At 31.8% G+C, this 21,844-nt stretch overlaps 1 protein-coding gene across 2 annotated transcripts in view; it reads left to right on the forward strand.

The window, feature by feature from the left end:
- Nucleotides 1-21,844, forward strand: part of LOC130891509 (protein turtle homolog A-like) — an 842,489-nt gene that overhangs the window by 752,964 nt on the left and 67,681 nt on the right. The gene's annotated exons all lie outside the window — the stretch shown is intronic.

The following is a 21,844-nucleotide window of genomic DNA, read 5'->3' on the forward strand; positions in this document are numbered from 1 at the left end:
TTGTAGCTCAGAAAATATAACTTAGTATTAAACCGAGCTTTTCGCGTGATAGGCAATATGGTTATTTGAACTTAAAGATCATTATGATCATTATGATATGAATAAGCCCGTAAGTATATTACCTTTTTTTGCTGTTCATTGGGGCCTCTTATTATGTACGTAAAACATTATTCACTATAAATCCCAATCTTTCTATCAGAAAGATCTTCATTATCCATTTTATACGCCCACAAGTGTAGTACTCTGTAGTTGTTCACACTTCGAAAAAATGTTCATAGACATGTTAATATTAAGGTTGATATATTTAGTAGATTATCAAGATCATAGATTCCCAAGAGTATATATACCTTTCTCAACCCCAATAGATTTTCCTAGTAATTGATTTGTTCTATCTACCTCCTCCTCCAGTATGTATTTCTGTTTTACAATCGCTTGTGGCGATTACGGGATGGATTTAGGTTATATAGAGGATTTATCCGCTCTTTCTCAAGCAAATCTGTCAAACAGCTTGGTCTTATGATATTGAAAGCAACCCTAAATACTGTTTGGTTGTTCGACAAGATGATGATGATGTCTGCGATAATTCGTTTCTAAATTGGACTAAATACATTTTCCGATAAATATTTATTTCGAAAAATGATTTCTGTATTAGACAAGCTTTTATAGTGTTTGCTTCTGAGCCTGTACAATTCCATTGCAGTTTATCAATTTTTTGGAGCTATATGTGTCCCATATGATTGCATTTCTGCTTATTTCTAATATTTTGTGATTCCATATACTCTTTTAAAATAATTTTCTCCCAAACTTTTTCGGTATTTCGTCCTGAGGCATAGCCCAGATTTGATCGCATTCTGAAGGCAATCTTGAATTATCTCCTTCTCTAATCATTTTAAGTTTTTTCTCCGCGTTTTTAATATATGAATAGGTAGGATATTTAATTAAGATTCTAGTGCAGCAGCCATTTGGAATGTTTGCAAATTATGAAGATTAATTCTCATGGTTTTCAGATAAGTAATAGTAGCCCACGTCCCCGTACGTGATTATTGGATCCACTATAAGCCTGTACAAAATAGCAGGATGTTTGTGGCAAAAACTCAATTATTTTCTGTAAAGTTTCTGCACACTGATAGAAACTTGAGAGAATTTACTTTCACAAAAAATTACTGCTGATATAATCATGTTAATCTATTATAACCGACAAATGATGTAATAACTGCTGGCAAGTCTGGTTGTCATTCATGTTATTCTCTGCCTCGCTTTCTAGTACTATATGAGAAGGTGGAGATTAAGAATCACTTCTAGTGCAGCTGTTGGGCAAGATATCATAGGTCCAGACTTTGTACTTTTGAAAGATTGTTCCTCGTGGTATTCCTACTAGTTCTAGTACTCCAAACCACTACCCCATATGTAATGATTGGTCTCACAATTGCCATGTACATTCACCTTAGGATCTCTAGGATACAACCCCAATTCCTCCCTGCAAAGTTTCTGCATACCATCAGAGCTTTTGTGGCTTCGGTGATTATCTCTTTTACATGTTTGTTCCAGAGAAGTGTTTACTAGTGTAAGTCTCAGATATTTTCTCTCCATTTTCCACTCGATTACTTACCCGTCTAGCTTAATGGGTTTGAAGTTGAATTTTTTCGTCCTAGTGAAGGAACTTAGGTAGGTCTTGTTCAGATTGACGTTTAGCCTCACCGATCAACACCACTTTTTTGTATAGTTAAGTCCTCTTTGAACTATGTCACGGAGTGTATTCTCAAAGCATCCTTTTACGTATAAAACTATTTCGTCCGCATATCCTTGACAAAGTATGTCGAGTTCAGTCAACACGCATAAGAGTTCGTCTATTACTAAGCTCCACATAAGTGGGGACGTGACTCTCCCTTGTGGACATCCCCTGTTTGCAGTTATTTTCTTCAAATGGTGTCTTGCCCTTGTTCCATCCATCTGGAGGTTGCTCTATCTACTTGTCAAAGGCGCCTTCTATGTTTATATTCACAACATTAATTATATATTTTATAAATTCTCACTAATTTTTATAGTTCTGTCTCATATTTTGATTCTGATGCTTTTTTTTATTGTCATTTATTCTTTTTTTAAGGATCTATGTTTCAATATCACAAATGAAAACAGTCTCATTCATTGAAATCTTTTTTACATAAATCAACTTTCATGAAAGTTGCGTGAGAAAAAATCTTGTTGAAATCGGCTAACACAGGAATTTATGGAATCGCACGTTATCGGATTCAGTGAGGTGGGAGTAAAGAGAAAAAAATACACCATAAATTATACGTTCCGAATCTTATCCTCACAGGACAGGATTTTAAGGGGAAATACATGAAGTTTATGTGAAGGATTAATAGGCGGCCAAGCGAAAAATTGCTTCCTGTGAGAAGCATCGAACTAGAGGTCCCTTCAATCACGTCGTGAAGACGAAATCAGTCCATCTACATAAAGGAAAAACTTCTTTCAGTCCGCCCGTTGTCAAGCAAGCTGGAAAATCAAGGAAAGCTATGGATTATACCGGGATAATGTCATGCCTCAATATTACGGATGCTAAGCAAACGGTATTGAAATCGGTGGCACTTCATTAGTTCAATTTATCAATTATATAACGAATATTTTAAGGTACAAAAAAATATTTTTTAAACAATAATTCACGCTCATGAGGAGTAATCAGCACCTACATTAATTGAAGCTTCCACAATGTAATAGTTTACAGCAAATAATTTCTTCGAAAGCTTTCCAAAATCGATGAATTTTTCAAATATTTAATCTTTAATCATGAAATATCGATAATATAAACATTTATAGAATAACCGGAAATAACCTATTGCCAAATCAGGTTAATAAGATGGATTTTCAATGACTTTTTTTAAGGATACGATGCAAGAACTGCAAGTAAACATTTTGTGGTGTATCAGTTTTCTGAATATATCTACGTTCATCATCTTCACTAATCCTGTACGACGAAATAATTATGCGTTCATAACTCTTTTGACGAACATTCATTTGTGACTCTACTCTCCTGGTGGGTAGCAATATCATAATTGGTATGTATGTTTTATGACTTCCAAGTATTTCAGAAAGAATACTATAACCACCATTCTTCATTATTTTCAAGCTTTCCCACACGATTCTCACCCTTTCTGCCGTTGGAAAGGGTATGTGGCACCTAACGAAATACTATCAGCTGACAGCCAGAGAAAAAACTGATTAAAATGATACGTTTATACCATTTTCGGCAAATGTTGACGTATTTGAAAAGAAATAATTAATATAAGCGACATCCATTGAGATCCAGTTATCCTAATATTTCCTTGCAAAACATTTTTCAAGAGTCTAACTGTCGCAAAACATTTTTAGATTTCATCTAACAGCTGAAATCCAAATGGAAGTGCTGATTTAATTAATGCTATCTAGTCGGATGGTTAGTGGAAAAAATAGTTTCCACATTTTCTAGTGTCAAATTTGTCCGAGACGTTATATCTTTAATAATGGAACTTTTATCTCATTTTCTCAACAATTGGTTTTTTCCACGAAGTCGTAATCTCTAGTATTTATCATTTAATAGATATTCTAGCGTCAAGTAATAAGATATATTCCATTAGGTTTCTCATTTTCCTTATTTATATTATCATAAGAATCTATTCTTTTTTTTCAATACGTCAAATAAATAAATAAAATCCCCTTCAAAGTAAAATTAATGTATATTAATGTATAAAGGCTTAAAAATATGTTTTTTTAGAAAAAAAAGTTCATTTCTACGTGGAAATTACACTGCTTATTTCAATCATTTATTGTCGCTATGTAATAATAAACATTACTGTCAACTAATTCTCCCAGAATATCAACAATGAAATTATTCATTATAACACTAGCTGTAGCGAACATTAATATATATATATCTACATCCCTGTAGACAACCCAACTGTAATTAGGATAATTTTTTCAGCTCCATGTATAATGAAAATACTCTTAATACCGGTTTAGTTTTACTAATCTCACCATACACGAAAACCAGCGTAGTGTAAGAATATAACGTCATAGACACCATTTCTCAAAGCTTCTCATTGTATGAAATTCCGGGATGTCGTAAGATAATTTTAAAACTAAACTTCATGCAAAATAGCTCAAAAAACTTGAAAATGTGAAGGGTATCCATTTCCTTTACAATTACAGCTGTCTGTATCCCACGTAATGAGTTGCGGAATTTTATACTGACTGGGTATAAAACATTTACTACTAACGAAACAAAAGGAAATGAGCTGTTAAATATTCGTTTCTTAATGATGAAGAAATGACTTCAGTTTTTTTCATCTATAGTATAAAATAAAGAAATATGAAGCTTGGTTTTATCAGTTCAAAAAGCAATGTCGATACTCCGCTATTTTTGTATTGGAATAATTTATAGTTTGAAAATATCTGTAAAACACGATTCTATAATCAATCAAGCTGAAAAGTGAAAAGTAATTCTTGGTATAAAAATAATCTTAAAACGTAGGGTTAATTTTATGGCATTTTTTCAAAACTAACTCTGCATGATTAGAACTAGAAGTTATAATCGATATTAATATTGAGCGTACAATGTCACTAAAGTTAGCAGAACGATATGAACAGAGAGAAAAAACAATAAGCGAAAAATTAAGTGCTAATTGAGTGCCATTTCAAGAAATTTCCTGCTGTGCAGATTTTGATACATTGGCTGTCCTGCTAATTATAGAAAAAAGTTAGCATAGCAATGCAAGTAAAATGTGCAAAATCAATAGAGTCTTATTCTAAATGTAATTCAATAATAGAAAATAAATTTCCTATTCCAGTTAAGTTATCGACAAATGTCAATTAAATGATGCAGAATTTTTCGAAGACGTCACGAAAAAAGTGACTTTTCTTAGTTTTCTTGGCATAACACTGACGTTGAGTCTCTAAAATATTATTTTTTTTCCAACCATCAAAAAATATTGACATTTTTGTACTATTTTCAGGTGCAAAAGCCATCAATTCCCTTACCGTACAAATATTTGCTCGTTGCTTAGCAACACTTTTAATCCTAGGATTAAAAACGCTACTTTTAATCCTAGGACTAAAAGTACTACTAAACTACTACAAAAATTAGTACGTCTACTGACGTGTACTTGACAATCGATATTTACCAACAATACAAGATATCGACTTGCTATCGCTGTTATAATTAATAGGTGTTCAAATTTATTACCAAATTATTAACGATTTTTGAATAAAACTAACTTTATTTTAATTTTGACATAATTGGAGAAAAAGTAGTATATATCATACGGACTAAAAGTGCCTATATTTACTTGCAATTTTGCATTCACTCGGCTGCGCTTCGCTCGCTTCGCAACTGCAAATATTGCTCGTAAAAAAATATGCACTTTTAATCCTTATAATATAATATACTATTTTCCGCATGATTCAATTAGCATTATACGAGAATCCTTACTTATATTTTAAATGTGAAAGTGTGGTTTTTTGTTACGCTTTCGCGCAAAAAGTACTTGACGAATCATCATGAAACTTTGTACACATATTCTGGGAGGTACAAGAAGTAACATTGTATACTTTTTATAAAAAAAAATATTTCTTACAAAAAAAAATTTGTCAACCAATGTCAACATTTTGCTACTTCAGCACTATCTAACATACAGTAATGAAGTTCAAACCTTAATCTATACATCCAATCAAATTGACTATAGTTTCAGCTGATTGGAATTTTTGAGGTTAGGTACCATTGTTATTTTCAACTGTTACTGAAAGCGTATGTCTAAAAAATGCCTCGGAAGTGTAAATGTACATTATCTAAAAATTCGTCACGGGGCCGTGCAGCAAAAGTTGCAATAAATCAAGAATCTTCGATTCAGGCAGAGCTGAGAAGACAACAGTAAGCAAGGCGACAAAGTGATCTGGGAGCTGCTGAAAGACCTCTTCAAATCCAACGTCGCCTAGAAAGACATGGTCAGCAGCGGAAAGCTAGAAGAGCGATAGAAACGCCAATCACAAGCTAGGAGAATTGTTCGAGCAGAAATAGATACCACGCGTCGTCGAAATTTCATGTGTAAGGAATGGTCCGTATTTAATGATTTCAATATGACCCTACAGTGGAATATCACAATCATCCTCTAATTGTTATTGGTTCAATGAATAAAAAATGTCAATTTTGCAATGCACTCAAATGAAAAGATGAAACTCCTGGAATGTTATCATATTGATATATTTCTATTATAATGATTTCTGATACTTATTTAATGGATTCGATGTGAGCGAAGCCGCTGGTAAAAGCTAGTGTAATTATAAAGACAAGTCATTTTTTTCGTGACTCCAGAAATTTATTTTTTCCGTGTCATTTAATTGGCATTAGTCAAGCATTTAATAGTGTAGTAGTAGTATAAATAGTATGTCGAGTAAAATGGTGTCCTCTAGGATTATGATGAAGTCCTACAAGAACTAGTGAGTGATGATTACAAGGTCCACCTCGTTTTGGACTACAAGGTCAACGGTCCGGCTGAAAGCTAGTCCGACTACGATCAGAAAATCCATCAATAGGCTTTGAACCCATTGTTATTGTAGCTAAAATTGTAGCTACTACATCTCTGATCATTTTGATCGCAGAACAAGCTCTGTGGAAATGGCTAGAGTCACCTGGGATGAGACAACCACAGGAACACATAGATAGGTTTTATACCAGTCTTACAAATCAACTGCTCTACCTATACAGATGTGAAATTCCATTGATGACCAGTCTTTTAAACGGACACGATCATTTAAGACGTCATGTCGATACTATTAGTATCAAGGACAACTGTTACAACTATTGTTAAATGATGGAATTCTCTTTCGATCAACCAAATTATTTTTTTTATTGAGATTTTTCATTCTTCATATTGAACACACTTCTCAATCAGCACTAAAACAACGCTCACACAGTCTGAAGCGCGTTCCGATAACCGAGTTATTCTTTCCGATAACGAAGATATACATCTCAAGAAAATAAAGTACAAACTCCACCAAAGGTTTCAGGTATTTTTTTTTGTAATTATTGATTCAAAAAACTTATGTCAACTTTGTTTTCGACTTTTTCTTTTGTAGGTTAGCAATCTATTATTTTTCATACATTCCTTAACTATTTTTACGTTTAAACAAAGGGGACTTCTTCGTCTTTTATATTCTTGGTAATATTATTTTATCAATTCGTTGGTATTTTTTTCTCAATTTGATATACGTTTACTATTTCCCATCATACTTCTTTTCTTCTCTTCGACTTCCTTCTTTAGGTGTTTTTTACACCACCAACTCAATGTTCATAGTCTTAGCGCCATCTTCTGCTTTTCATCTTGTATTGTATTTTTCCATCTTGTTTTTACTATAAGCATCGTTGTTTGTATCTTTTAAGCTCTATTTTAAGCCTACGTTACATTCCTCTTTTAATTATTATTGTTTGAGGTTAAGAAAAAATATAAAGTTGTAATAGAAGCTTCGAAAATAATTTTTGTAACCAATAATCGGAAACGCTCATAGTACAGTTAGAATCAATTTAATTTTTATAATAACTTCAAAGATCTATAACTTTTCGTGAGGCCACTTTATACACCGTCTTAATATTTCCCAGTTCCGCAATAATTTGACTAACTTGGCAGAAATTCCCAATCCTCTAGTGGACATTTCATACACCAATGAGTTCTAGCATATTAATGTTGAAATTAATACGAAATCCCAGATTGCTTTGGATAAATCACCCAATAAGGGGAAACGTTTCTAAATTTACATCTAAATTTAGTTAAAACTCGCTGACAGGAATTAGCAAATTTCGCAGAACGTCGAACTATTTAATCTTCACGATATTATTCAATTAATTTAAATACTTTTAACAAGTACTTTGCGATGTTTAAGCGGCTTTAATAACTGGGAAACTTCCATCACAAGTTCCTTATAAAATTAAGCTTCCAGAGCTACATCCAGCTTAAATACTCTTCATTTCAGGCAACGAACAACAGTTTTTCAGAAAGGTCACAGTAAGTTTTTGAATTATCATAAAACATGCAGTACTTTCAGCGAAATCCAAAATAATTACAGTATATAATACACAATAGAACATGTTATGAATAAAAGCAGAAAGTTCTGCACTTATTGTAGAAGACCAAAAACGAAGCAAATATGAGACAAAGACCTGCTAAAAAGAATCTCTGCAATTCTGATAACGTATAAATGTTGATTATTTTTTCTATTTTTGTTGGTCAAAATGAAAAATCTCTATAACTTAGAGGATTAATTCCGGCACTAGACGTTATTAATCTTTTAACAACCTCGATTATTTGCAGCAGAGTCATTTGATACGATTTCAGAACTGCACCACAAAAATGATATTCTATGAAGGTGGTTCATTAGGATTGCTTGGACATTGTGAAAACCAAATATCGTTTTACTTTGTGCAGGAAAAGTAGTAAAACTAATTTCACATATATCAGAATCCAATATTTTCAAACCAAAATGGCTTTTTACTGAAAAATCATATATTTTCCTCTATTTTCCTTGAAGGAAAAAGTCGCAAGTTCAAAGTTTTTATGGGTGAGAAGCTACTAGCAATGATTTTTGTGAGCGGGTAACTTAGGTTTTTGATAAGAAATTTTTCCCATACACCCTTTTCAACTTTTCCAACGTCACACACACACACACAACTGCATTTGTGGCACTGCAAATAATGTCCTGTGGTATGATGTTGAAAGAATTGGGAGAAAGTCTTTCATATAAAAGAAAACACTCGAAAATTTACTATATCTATTCACATAATTCAATTATCAATAAACATAGAAAAGAAATCTTACTAAGTGTATGTAAATACGAATCTTCACATTCTCCTCAATTTAAACTGTTGGTGAATAAGAATTCACAACGTGTAACTTAATAATCAGCTTAGCAAAGTTCTTCTGTGAATAAGAAACAGCGAATTAAATACCAATTTCCTCACCAACAGTCCTTTAGTAGGGACTGTCAGTCAAAACTATTGGACGAATGAACTTAGGATATATCAACATCAAATAAATTTTTATATAGATAAAGGCTATAATCGTAGCTGATACTTCTCATTCTTCAGTAATCAGTCGTAAAGTAATGTGGTGATTTGATTTTATTTGGTTGAATTAATTCTTAAAAATTTTCTCAATTAGATTAGATATTTTTTTTAGTATTAGGTATTCAACATTTAGATTGAATAAGTTATAGGTTTTCTGAACTTCATCACAGTTTGTTATACATTTTCGTTGATAGGTAGCTTCATGGTTAAACCAACTCTACCAAGTCGGGGCTCGTATATTTATATTCCCTGTCTATAACACATAATATATAGAGTTATGATAAACGAATGCTTACAATTTATAAAACTTATAATTTTCATTGTTGTGGAATATGTAAAATCATTGACAAATTTATCAACGTGATGGCGTTGTCAATATTTTTTTAAATAGAAACAAAATTATTTGATAAAGCTTCTACTACGTTAAAAAAATCATGTAAGTAGGAGTTATATAGAAAAGGGTAGAATCAAGTGACCTATGTGACCACTCCGTACCTCGACTCCCAATCTATCTTCCTTCAAACTGGTTATCCAGAATATTGAAACCACAATGTGACATTGCATTATCTTGATAGAACCAAATAGTGGGATCCAAGTCCGGAAGTACTGCCATAAGAAGATGTTTCTAATATTGCAAAGCTATTAAATTCCCACGAAAGAAATGATGGCCCTTAAAATTCCTACCCAAACATTAATTTTCTGGGGGCGCTGGGTGTGTTTTGTCTGAATCTAGTGGAGAATTTTGCGAGCCCAGTAGTGACAATTGTATCAATTCACCGTACTACTTAAATAAAACGATATCAAGTCTTAGAATGATACACAATTAGGAACGTATCATCTCCTGAAGTTCAAGAAGAATTTTCGTTCTAGTGACAGTAAAATATATAGCGTTGCATAGTCGCTTATTCTGGGTCTTCCCAAATGATGACCAATAATTTTTCTTCTTAGGAGTCCTACCCAAAGATTAATTTTCTGGGGAAGCCGGGTGTGTTGTGTCTGAATCTAGTGGTGAGCCCAGTAGAGAGAATTGTGTCAATTTACTGTACTACTCAAATAAAACCTTGTCAAGCCTTAAAATAATACACAATTAGGAACGTCTGTGCAGTCTAGTGACCTTCTAGTGACAGTAAAATATCTAGCTTTACATAGTCGCCTATTCTAGGTCTTCCAGATTTTGAAGCGTCCCTCACGCTTACTGTGCTCCTAGAAATTTGACTTCTTCTGAAATATGGTTCTGTTAAATGAAGCATAAGTTCCTTTGACACTTCGAAATCTGTCGATAACATTAATTTTTATTTTTTTTTAATTATGTACATTGTTCCATGAATTCAAAGTATGTTTTGTTATTTATTAATGTTTTTTTTGTGACTTGTTTTTGCATTTGTTTCAAAAATTAGCGTTGTACGTTCTATGAATTTTGTGTATCACTTTATCATAACTCTGCATTCAATATCAGAATAATTCATGATCATAATTAAACAAAATGTTCATTTCAAATATCTTATTAAAATTCTATTTTATACAATCATTCAGACTGTAAAGTAGTTGGAAGTGTTGGCATCAAAATATACTTGTACCTATGAACAATTAACCCATGTCATATATTGATTAAGAAGACACTAGTATACTATAGTTCTGAGCTATTTCAATATACATTATACGGTTTCTGCTTTGATCTTTTAGTTTCCTCGCGTATCAAGGACTCAAAGTTCTTGTCTGTGGTGAATATGTAAAGCAAAATATTTGCATGTGATAACGCTCATCACAAAATTATAATGTGCAGTCATCAAAGTCTTAACGGCTCGTTTTCCTGTATACTCTCCAAACTATAACCAAGCTTCTTAATCTAAACAAAAACGTGAAAGTTTCCTCACTGGAACTTTAATGTGAGAGATTTTTTTCTTGCACTCGTACTTCCATACATCATTATTCCTTTGCAATGATTTTGATTTTGAAGTTCGATATGAATTTCTCAAATATTCGTCTGAATAATAATGACCACTTCATCCTCAAAAATATCTGCCATATTGATCTCAGCTCATCCAATTCATATAATTATACTTCAATATGAAAAATAAATGTTTTCTTTGGTATTTTCGAAACAGGTTAATATAGACGTTTTGATGCTTACGCCTTTTGATTTTCGCCCTAACAAGATATTTTTTTTGGTCATCTTTATCTTCAAACATAGTCTCCTTTAAGTCATATACATATACATAGTTTATAAAAGCTTTTTTAACCCTTCCAAATAATTTCTCAACATATTCACCGTCTCTCTCCTGAGTATGCGATAACTTCCTCATATGATGGAAATCTCTCTTTTGCAAGAAAAATTTCGAAGTTAAGGAATAGGAAAAAGTTGGTGGGGGGCGAGATCCGGTCAAAATGGTGGATAGTCAATTAGTCCGAAGTACAATTCGTGAACTGTAGTCATGAAGTGCGTTGACCTGATGGAAAAGCACTTTATTTTTTCCAAATCCCTTCATCTTGCCACGTAATAATAATTATTTTTCATATCTTTGAAGATAGTCTTTGATCACTTTTCCGGCCGATGAAACCGTATAGTTTCATCTACAATTTTTAATTAAAGTAAAAAATTCCGACCTATTTTGCTTACTGCATCAAGAAGAAAAATGTTCATTCGAATGCGCTTTCAGTCAGTATAAGACAAATGCGTTCTTTTGATATTCCGATAGCCTCTTTTGTCTCCCTAATGGATGGTCATTGACTATCATTTGGTGAACTTTTTCGATAACATCGCCGATTGTCGCAATTTTTAGCCTTCCCGAACACTCATCGTCAGTCAAACTGATACGGTCACGTTTGAATTCAGCTACCCAAAAATTGACAGTCGTATATACACATACCAGTATGCCAATGCGCGGGCACGCTCGTTCCCTCTAACACAATGTGACTTCACGTTATAATCAAAATATGAAGTATATTGTATGCTATCTATAAACCTATTTAGTCCAGGAGGAAGCGACGCATGAGTACCGAAAACTATTCCACCTTAATTTTACTATGCAACCCTCTTCATATTACCCTACTGATGATATAAATGCATGTTGCCATGGGGAATCCCCGTACCAAATAGTTTAAACCGAAATTGTCTAAAAAATTTTAAGGAATTGTTATTTTTCAACCGGATAAGTTTTTTTTTCAAATTCTCTATTGAAATACGAATAAAAAAGGTTCTATGACTTAAGGTTAATATTTTTGGAGATATGAATATTTAGAGATTCTAAGAATCTCAAATTTGGGTACTTTTGACCCATACAATAGTATTAAAAAAAAACTAAATACATGTTTCTTATAATTCCTTATACAATAGTTGATAATATTCTTAAAAGAGATTCAGAGTTTCATTAGTTATACCTACCTCTTCCAATATCTATATCTTTTTATTATTTATATATCATTATGATTCTAAAAATGTACAAATACCATTATACCTCATTATTGTTGATATAATTACTGAGATAATAACAGAAAAATAATATAAACTGATAAAAAAGTAATGTTCTGATTCATGCTTGAATAACTTTTGTAGAATTGATTCTAGAAAAAAATTATTGAAAACAAATTACAGACATTTCAATTATTAATAATATTGCTCTGTGAAAAACATTGATAAAGTTAATATTTTTCAAGATAAATGGCAAATAATGATTGAGGACGGAGAGGCGGCAATAACAATTAATAAATAGGTGTAACCAATGAAATTTTCCCAAATCTCTTATAAGATAATTATCCACTATTGCATACAGAATTAGAAAAAAATTATATTCATATTCTATTTTTTTTAAATATATTTTTCATGGGTCAAAAGTACCCAAATCTCAAATTTGGGTACTTTTACCATTAAAAATTTATATCTCTAAACATTTATTTGTATTTCAAGAAATAAGAGAGAAAAATTTAGCTGGTTGAAAAATAACAATTCCTCGTAATTGTTTAAACAATTTTGGTTCAAAAACACCCTATGTGGCCCTATGGCCACTTGCATTTATATCATGAAATAGTTTTATGAAGTTTAATTTTGATTCCAAAAGTAATATTTGATACATGAATTAGATATAGGTTATTGAGTTTATCAGATACATTCTACGTTCTTAAGGCTGCCTGCTGTTTACAAGGAATATCATTTCCTGCCTGCTCCAGATAATCAGCATTATAATACTGTACTTTTCGAAATGAAAGGAACAGACACGCGATATAATAAATAAATAGATAGAAAAATAAATGAATAAATAGATAAATAGATAAATAAATGAATAGATGAATAAATAAAAAAATAAATAAATAAATGGTATCCTATTTAAATATTTCAAAATACATCAAAATGTGTAGGTGATTCCCAACCGTTTTTGTTTATAATTCTACAAGTGAATCAACGAAACAAATATAACAGGTATAATTATTCTCAAATATAGAAATGTAAAATAGAAACTTCATTTATCACGAGAAACTCCTATCCATTGCTTCGCCAAGTCTTCATCTATTGAATCACAAAGTATTCAATACCTGTATCTATTATTGTTTTTGCATGTAGCCAAGGCACAACCCGGCATTATGATCTTATAACAGAAAGTAGTATGTTAAAAAAAATAACAGTTAAAACAACTCTACAGTAGTCTTCAATACTGGCGAAGTCGATAAGCTCAAAAAAATACTACAAACACATGGAAACCCGGTAAATATATACAATTCAAGCCTAATCTTAATGACATGATCCAAGCATGATGTAATGCGCGAGGCGTCAAAAATTTGTGCTAACAATTCCGGTGTATGTGTATCGGGGGTCGTGAGTAATGGTGCAGAATGTCCATATACAGTATTTAACTAATTCTTCATCTGCTTTTGAAAAACAAATTTTTCATGACAGCTCGATACTCAAGTTTTTCAATTTCAAAAAAAATGTATCCCTCACATAGTACGTAATTTCAATAACTTCAATATAAATTTGGTTCCAACTATTTTATCGTGAATTAAGTAATGAGTAAGTAAATTATTAAAATAGAAACACATACCACTTTCTGATTAGAATCTACCGGTAAAAGTTTTGATGAAGTTTATTCTACCCAACTTTTACAACCTGTTACAAACTTGTTTTGATTTCTGAGAATTAATGAACAAAGTTTTTGGATAGATAGCAACTAAAAAGGCGAATGCAATTCATAGAAATACTAAAATGAGCAATGTCTGCCTTTTATTTCATTAAATGTAGATGTTTTAGAACGTATACGAGAATTTCATGTACTACGTTGTGTTTTGTAAGTAATATGTCTAGTCAATACAATAAATTCTCATTTTACTTATAATTCAATTAGAAAAACGAAAACCTGAATTTTGTTTGATAATTAATAATTGTAACAATAATTTGAAATATATTTTCAGCAACTAGACTACTTTGGTCAGTCATGCCACACGAAATTTGATGGTTAACATTATATTGTATTATATTGATTGATCTTAGATTTGTTGTGACGTGTTTATTTGTATAACCAGTACTATGATAATAAACGCAAACAATCAGACAAAAATAAAATCATTAGAATAATTGTTTTCATAGTAATTTGAATATAATAATTCATAAGACATTGCTGTGATTGCATGAATATGCTGAGAAAGTATTGCTATGAACTTATTTTTGCCCTGGAGTCGGTCCTGCTTAGATATAGTGAAATTGTCAAATTTAGCGAAGGCGCGGCCTTTGATGAAATACCCGCAATTCGTTCGATATTTGTTTTTATATAACTTTATATAGCAAGCGATTTATTTACATTGTTTCTTCAGAATAATTTCTAGGAACGTATATATATATATATATATATATATATATATATATATATATATATATGTATATATATAAGGAGTTTGTGTAGCGCAGTTTAGTTCAGTTTATAATAAATAGTCGTAGTGAGCAGAACAAGCAGAGTAATCGAAGAAATGGAATAAACTATTCAATATATATTTCTATAGAGAATTAACGTCAATATTTTAGTTTCCTTGTGGTACATCCAGGTAAATCTTGAGCTACCCATATTTGTTGCATAATTTGTGTTAATAATTTAAGTAACTGGAAGAATTGTCCCGTCCTATTCCATTTGCTGTGCCCAGTATTTGGCCCTAACCAAGAGATTATGTTTCAAACTGCTATCTTATCGATATGAAAGGTATCAATTCTAAAAGAAAAGTCTTCGAAAAGGTACGCGAAAGAATATATAAAAAAACGATACCGTAAAGTGCCATATTCCGGACTCAAACTAGTACTTTAGAGTAGACTTTACAGTACAGTATTAAAAAAATATGTTTCCAATATATGTGGTAAATACGGGAACCTCATAAACCACCAGATATTTTGTGAAGTGGATAGTCGAGAAAAAATACTTTATCATAAAAAAGAATGGGGTATGCGAAATCTTCAAATCCTGAAAAAATAAATCTGAAATTTTTATTTATTGTAGAGACGTCTGAAATTCTTCTTTTACCATTGCCCAAAAAATAGTGTTAATTTGAAACTTTCTTGACGCATTAGATTATACAATGGAAACGGATTTTTGTATAATGTAGAAAAAAAATCTCTAAAATGAATGACGCAAATATAAGGAGGGTATTTTTGTTGGTCCTCAAATTAGGGAGTTGATAAAGTATTTTCGAGAAAAATTGACTTATCCAGATGCAAATTAGTAAAGATGCATTCGAAAACTCCTTTGCTAATATTTTAGGCAACCATAAGAGTCAGGAGTCCAAAGAGTTGGTTAACGAATTGCAGTTGGGTTATCAAGCATTAAGATGCAACATATCACTCAAAGTTCATTTCTCAGTATCACATCTAGATTTTTCTATTGGCAATTTGGGAGCTATGAGCAATGGAAAACGCTATCATTGCAAATGAACCCCATCGATGTTGGCCAAGTACTGTTTTACATTAAAAAAAGCTAAAACTGCCATAAAATCCTAGATGATAAATTCATATTTTTGTTTGTTTTGTATAATCATTATTTGTTGAAATATCTACAATTACATTAATAAATTCATAAATCTAGCCAATATTTTTTATTCACTCATTTTTACTACTAGTCATCGATCAAAGTAAAAAATAAGAGTGAACATTGTGTGACACAACAGTTTCAATTTTATTCTCCAGTGTAATTAGAAGGAAGAAGTAAGAGTCTCAATAGTTAAAAATTATTCGTTTGAATAGAAATTAAGAACATACACATATGGATCATATCTATTCCAATATATTAACAATATACACTTAAATTTACTGTTCATAATATACGAAAACAATAGCAGCCTTATAATGACCGATGTTAATCGTCTGGCGGCTCATACAGTATATCGTATCAATACGATTTCACGAATAGGTTTAATTCTCAATATTTTGCTTAGCGTCAAAAGTACAGAAAATTTTTTAATATTACCACAATCTGACAGAAGATACTTCTTGGTTTTCTCCGAAAAGTAATCTGTTAACTGTTTCTTCTTCATGTACGGCGTCTAAACAACGACGAACGTTTCTTAAATTAATTAATAACGTTTCCCGTCCTATATAAAAGAAAGATTATTAATGTCATCCATAAGTCTTTTTCGAATAAGTCAACTAATCGATCAGCCTTCAATTATTTGTTAAAGAAAGTTGTCAATCATTCAATCTCTCAGAATCCCACATCAGTCATTCACTTTCTGACAGTACGTATCTTCAGAACTTATGAAGTAATGTGGATTATCTGTTATTCAGTACCTTCAGTTTTGCAACAACTCCATCAGATCATGAGCAACACTCACTAGTAAAATACTGAAGGTAATCTTTAGTTCACCTTCAGTCTCTGAGGACGATACTTGGTTATCAACACGCAGGCAGTGTAATTGTGAGTGTTGGTGTCCAAAATCCAAAAATTCCAACTTAAGTCCTTTCAATGTCCTATGTTTGTTGCGTTTGTTTCTAAAAGTTTGTAGCGGTAGAAAACAAAACTAAAGTTGTAATATTAAGTCACTTTTTGGCTACTGCTACCGCTGGTGCTGGCTCCTACCTCTCAGTCGTCAGCGAACTATTGTCGAAAATCTGTAATCACTATAATCTATGCTCACAAACACAAGCTAAATAATGATGAGTGCAGTGTATAATAAATACTGTAAAAGCGACAACGCTATAAGATAAGATCGTCACTTGCCAAAGATCGGAAAATTGTCTATGACATAAGCTAATTGCTACAGCAAATTTGTTTAAAATAAGCGGAATTTCCATATATTTTCTAAAAAAATCAAATGGTATATATCGAAAACTGTTTCCTCTTTGGATCCTAAAAATCTTCTGAGAAAGCCACAAAATAAAGAGAGTGGTGTTAGCCTTAACGTTTCTCAACGGTATAACACTGAGGAAAACAGTTTAAGAACTCTTATTACTAAAAATAAGACTTGAGTTCTCTACGATACTCTACTAACATCAACAAGAAAGACAGTCAAAATAATGTATGCTTATGTGATTCCTCCTTCGAGCTACAATTAGATCGAAGTTTAACAACCGGGAAAAAGAAAACTATTGCTACGTTGTCTTGAAACAAAAAGACAAGCTTCTTACAGATAATTTGATTATAAAACAAAAAACAACAATAACAAAGTAATGCTGCTGGAATACCTAACGTTACATCTGCGAAAATATAGAGAACAAATGAAGAAGCATACTCTCCTCTGGCACGGCTCTGACCCATGAAAATGCTTAACCGTCCAATTGACAATAAAATTCCTTCGAAAGGTCAACTAGGAAGTTTTCGACCTTCTACCTAGACCTTCTAGCAGCTTTGGACTATCAGACGAGAAAAATGGAGACGAGGGTAAATACACAACGTTCCACTACCAACGAAGAACTTCAGCATGCTGTAAGGACCTACTTAAGTTCTCTTGAGACTAACTTTTTTGCAAATGATATAGAAAATGTGACCTCTCGCGTTAACCTTCGTGAAAAAAATTAGTATGAATCTACCGAATAACATCATCTTGTTATTTCAATACGTTTCATATTTATGACCTATCGGAACTTGATAAACCCAGATATCATTTGAAATAAATTCGATTTATAGAGATTAACGGAACATCTTTTAAGTCTATGCTGACCAATATCAAGATGATAATCTGCTCGGTGTACCAATATATATTTATCATCCAGATAGGGGCGTATTAGATAATGTTGATTATTTTAATAAATTGTATTCACGCTACCACTTCCACTGAAAAGAGAATTTACTTCAGCTTCTTTCCTGGCGTTATGGAATCGAGTTGGGATCTCTAGTTTAACTCTGATAAAAGTATGGTCTCCAAGCAAATGGGTTGGTTTGACTCCAAAGTTATTGGGATTTCAATTCTATCTAGGACTAAAAATATCCAGAATACTTATATCCCTCAAAATTTGATTATTCGAAGCTTACGACAAATTTGAAAACAACAAACTATATGTGAATCAAATGATTATAATCGAGAAAGCAAATTTTGCCATTGAAACACAAATTGGTTTCAATATATTTTTTAGTATCAAGTAGCAAAATATCATGAGATAATCCTATTTTTCTGCTCGTCTGTGTGCGTATTTATGTTTGATTAAAAATATTAACGATGAAAACATCAGTTCCATTAAAACATATTATGATTACCCGAAGGAGGTACAGTTTTCTATTACTGTGTACTTATTTTCGGTTCAACTCTCTTGTATTTAGTCAAATCCTTCGTACTGGAATTGTGAGCTCCAAGGTAACTATGTTTATTGTAAAGCACTAAAGGATCTTTTTCATATCTTGCGTATTTTTTCTTATTTTTCTTGAGAGGATACAAAATGATTACCAAAGTATTTTAAGATATTTTTCTCCGAAATCGATGACATGCTAGATTTCGGAATATTTTTTCTAAGGAACAATGTAGATACGATCCACCTCATCCAATAAATATGGTTCGCTTTAGTTACTTTTACGGTCTCACTATACCATTACTTACGAAAGGTTCTTAGCCGATAATACGTTTCTGACAGTCTGTATAACTTAAGGTAATATATCATTAGAAATTTGGAATCTTTTTAGTATTCACATTTCCTAATATGACATGGATACACAAAAATTTACTCCAGATTCCCCTACTTAAAAAAGGTCGCACCATAATTCGTAAAAATACTTATAGAACTTCAATAGCGTTCATTTCTATATAAAACTCGGATAAAAATGGCTTACTTATACCAACCCTAATATCGGTAAAAGGAAGCGGAGCGCAAAAATGTAATGTCATCACTTTTTAATGCATCCCTTGCTATTATCCTTCCCTGTACATCATATTGAAGGCGTTGAAGAATAAATCAAGTAGTATTTATGAATATTCTATTAAAATGAATAGTGAAACTTTATTAGTAGAGGTTATCATGCTTATTACATAGTTCAAGTTTAATTGTAAAATAATATTTTTCATTAAAATAAAGATTAATCACCTCAGATATACCATATCCCGATTTACTATCTATTCAAATTAGTTGAAAGGAACGATGGAATAAATTAATAGTTTTGTATCTGTTAAATTTTCTATCTAACAAAGAAATTAATAAAATCCTGATCTGGACAAAGACAAAGAAAAGTTCTGCGTTTTATCAATGTAGGATATACTTTCCTTCAGTTTCCGAAGGTAAACAGTTTACCTTCAGCCTCTGAAGACGATAACTTGGATATCGAAACGCGCGTTGGACAGTGTAATGGTGGTGTAAGCAGAGTATTTAGTATAAGTTACATTAATAAAATGCGAAACTTTTCTTTATTCAACAGATCAGGATTTTATCAATGTCTTTGTTAGATAGAAAGTTTAACAGATACAAAACTATCAATGTTTTTCATCGTTCAACTAATTTGAATAAATGGTAAATTGGGATGTAGTATATCTGAGATCATTTACTTTCATTTCAATCAAAAATATTATTCTCCAATTAAATTTAATTATGTATTAAGGTAAACTGTTTACAAACAGTCTCTGATGATGATAACTTGGTTATCGAAACGCGCGTTAAACAGTGTAATGGTGAGTGTTAGTGATATTTCTTCTCTTCGAGATTTTTTTAGAAATAAAATCAATCAGTAGTCTCTGGGGACCACATCTGGAGAATACCATTCGAAATGTTATTCATTGAATTTGATGATTGTTTTCATGGACTTTTACATGTGAAATTGGTCAAACAATAGTTATTATTACTTGTTTTCATATTTTCAAAATGCGATGTATATCTCAACACCCAGAGGCCATAACATTATATGCCGATTGCTGTTTTTTTTTGCTTCGCACGGATTTTGCTGGGTACAGTCCGAAGTAACGAACTTATAAATGAAGGTATATTATAATATGTAATATTTCTGTTAGATTTTCATCAAATAATTCGTTTATTAATTATTGTATCGCAGTCGTCACTTCAGTTTCATAGCCACTTCCAAGTACAAAAAGAAATTAATTTATTTTCAGTTTTCCACTTTATTCGAAAATTTTAATGCCCTTTACCTCATCGCCCAGTCATACATTTTTGACGTTTTTGAATAGCCTTATGTATGGAATCTGAAGGTGCAGAAATGTGCAAACGATCAACATCAGTAGCGTAAATAGCAGAAACTCTGTCTGGTCCTTTGGAATTTATCCAAGTTTCCAGAACAGCAATGTTTTTCAGATCTATGATGTTTTCTAAAAGAAATAAACATAAAAAAGCCTTCAAAGCAGTACAAGACAGGAATGATTTCTATATTTATGATTTATATTTGTTTCTAAATCAGAATATTTCAAGAACTAAGAATGTTTTGGGTCGAAATTGATATATGTCGATTTGAAGTTTTTCTTAAATATTATAAAGATATCAACGAAAAAATGTTATTTAAAGATATTAAGGAAAAAAAAGTTATACAAAAGTATTAATGTAAAATAGATATTACTTACCTCTTTCGATGCCTGCCATACTAAAAATTCAAGTGACGTTGATGTGTACTTAACATTAAATAATGGCCCACTAAATTGAAATTGTTTCGATGAGACAGATAAGCGATCTGCGACTTGTTCAAACATGATTTCTATCCTATGTTGTTAAAATATGGGATTAAAAGCTACAATTCCGTATCATTGAGGTTACTATGAAAGGATTACTAAAGGAAAACAAGTTGGACAAAAAAAACGCATTAGTAGCGCCTACAAGAGATGCAACTTGATGTACATTGTGATGAATGTGTCAATTTGTCTGGATAATAAACTTTATTCAGCTCTGCAGCTGATATGTGGCAATACTTAAGAAAAAACTACTACATCATCAACGGTCTGTTGTCCACAGTTGTGGACTACAACCACCCCTACTCTCCACTGATAAGTTCCAGTTCTTATCTCTGGCATATATAAGTTATGATGGTTATCAATTTGTTTTTGTAATAAATATATTATTGTTGGAAATTTTTTTTGTTTACGGTGATGTTTATTAGTTTGGAGGATCCTAATAGCTAGGCTAGTTCTATTAGAAATTTCATTTATTTCGAAGGTTTTTCCAGCTTTTTCAGTTTTATCTTTATTTTCATGTCGATTCATTGGAAAGCTAATTCTAAGTCTAATTCTATACCAATTGTTCACTTCATCCGGGTACCAGTTATATATACTTCAAATGAAGCCTAATAACCTTGGAAAGAGTTAAAAATGATGAATACAGTTTCCATATATGGTTACATATCGATTCGGAAAATCCTGTTGATTTCGCTTGGACAG

Source organism: Diorhabda carinulata, chromosome 3 (genome assembly GCF_026250575.1).
Source record: "Diorhabda carinulata isolate Delta chromosome 3, icDioCari1.1, whole genome shotgun sequence".
Lineage (NCBI taxonomy): Eukaryota > Metazoa > Arthropoda > Insecta > Coleoptera > Chrysomelidae > Diorhabda > Diorhabda carinulata.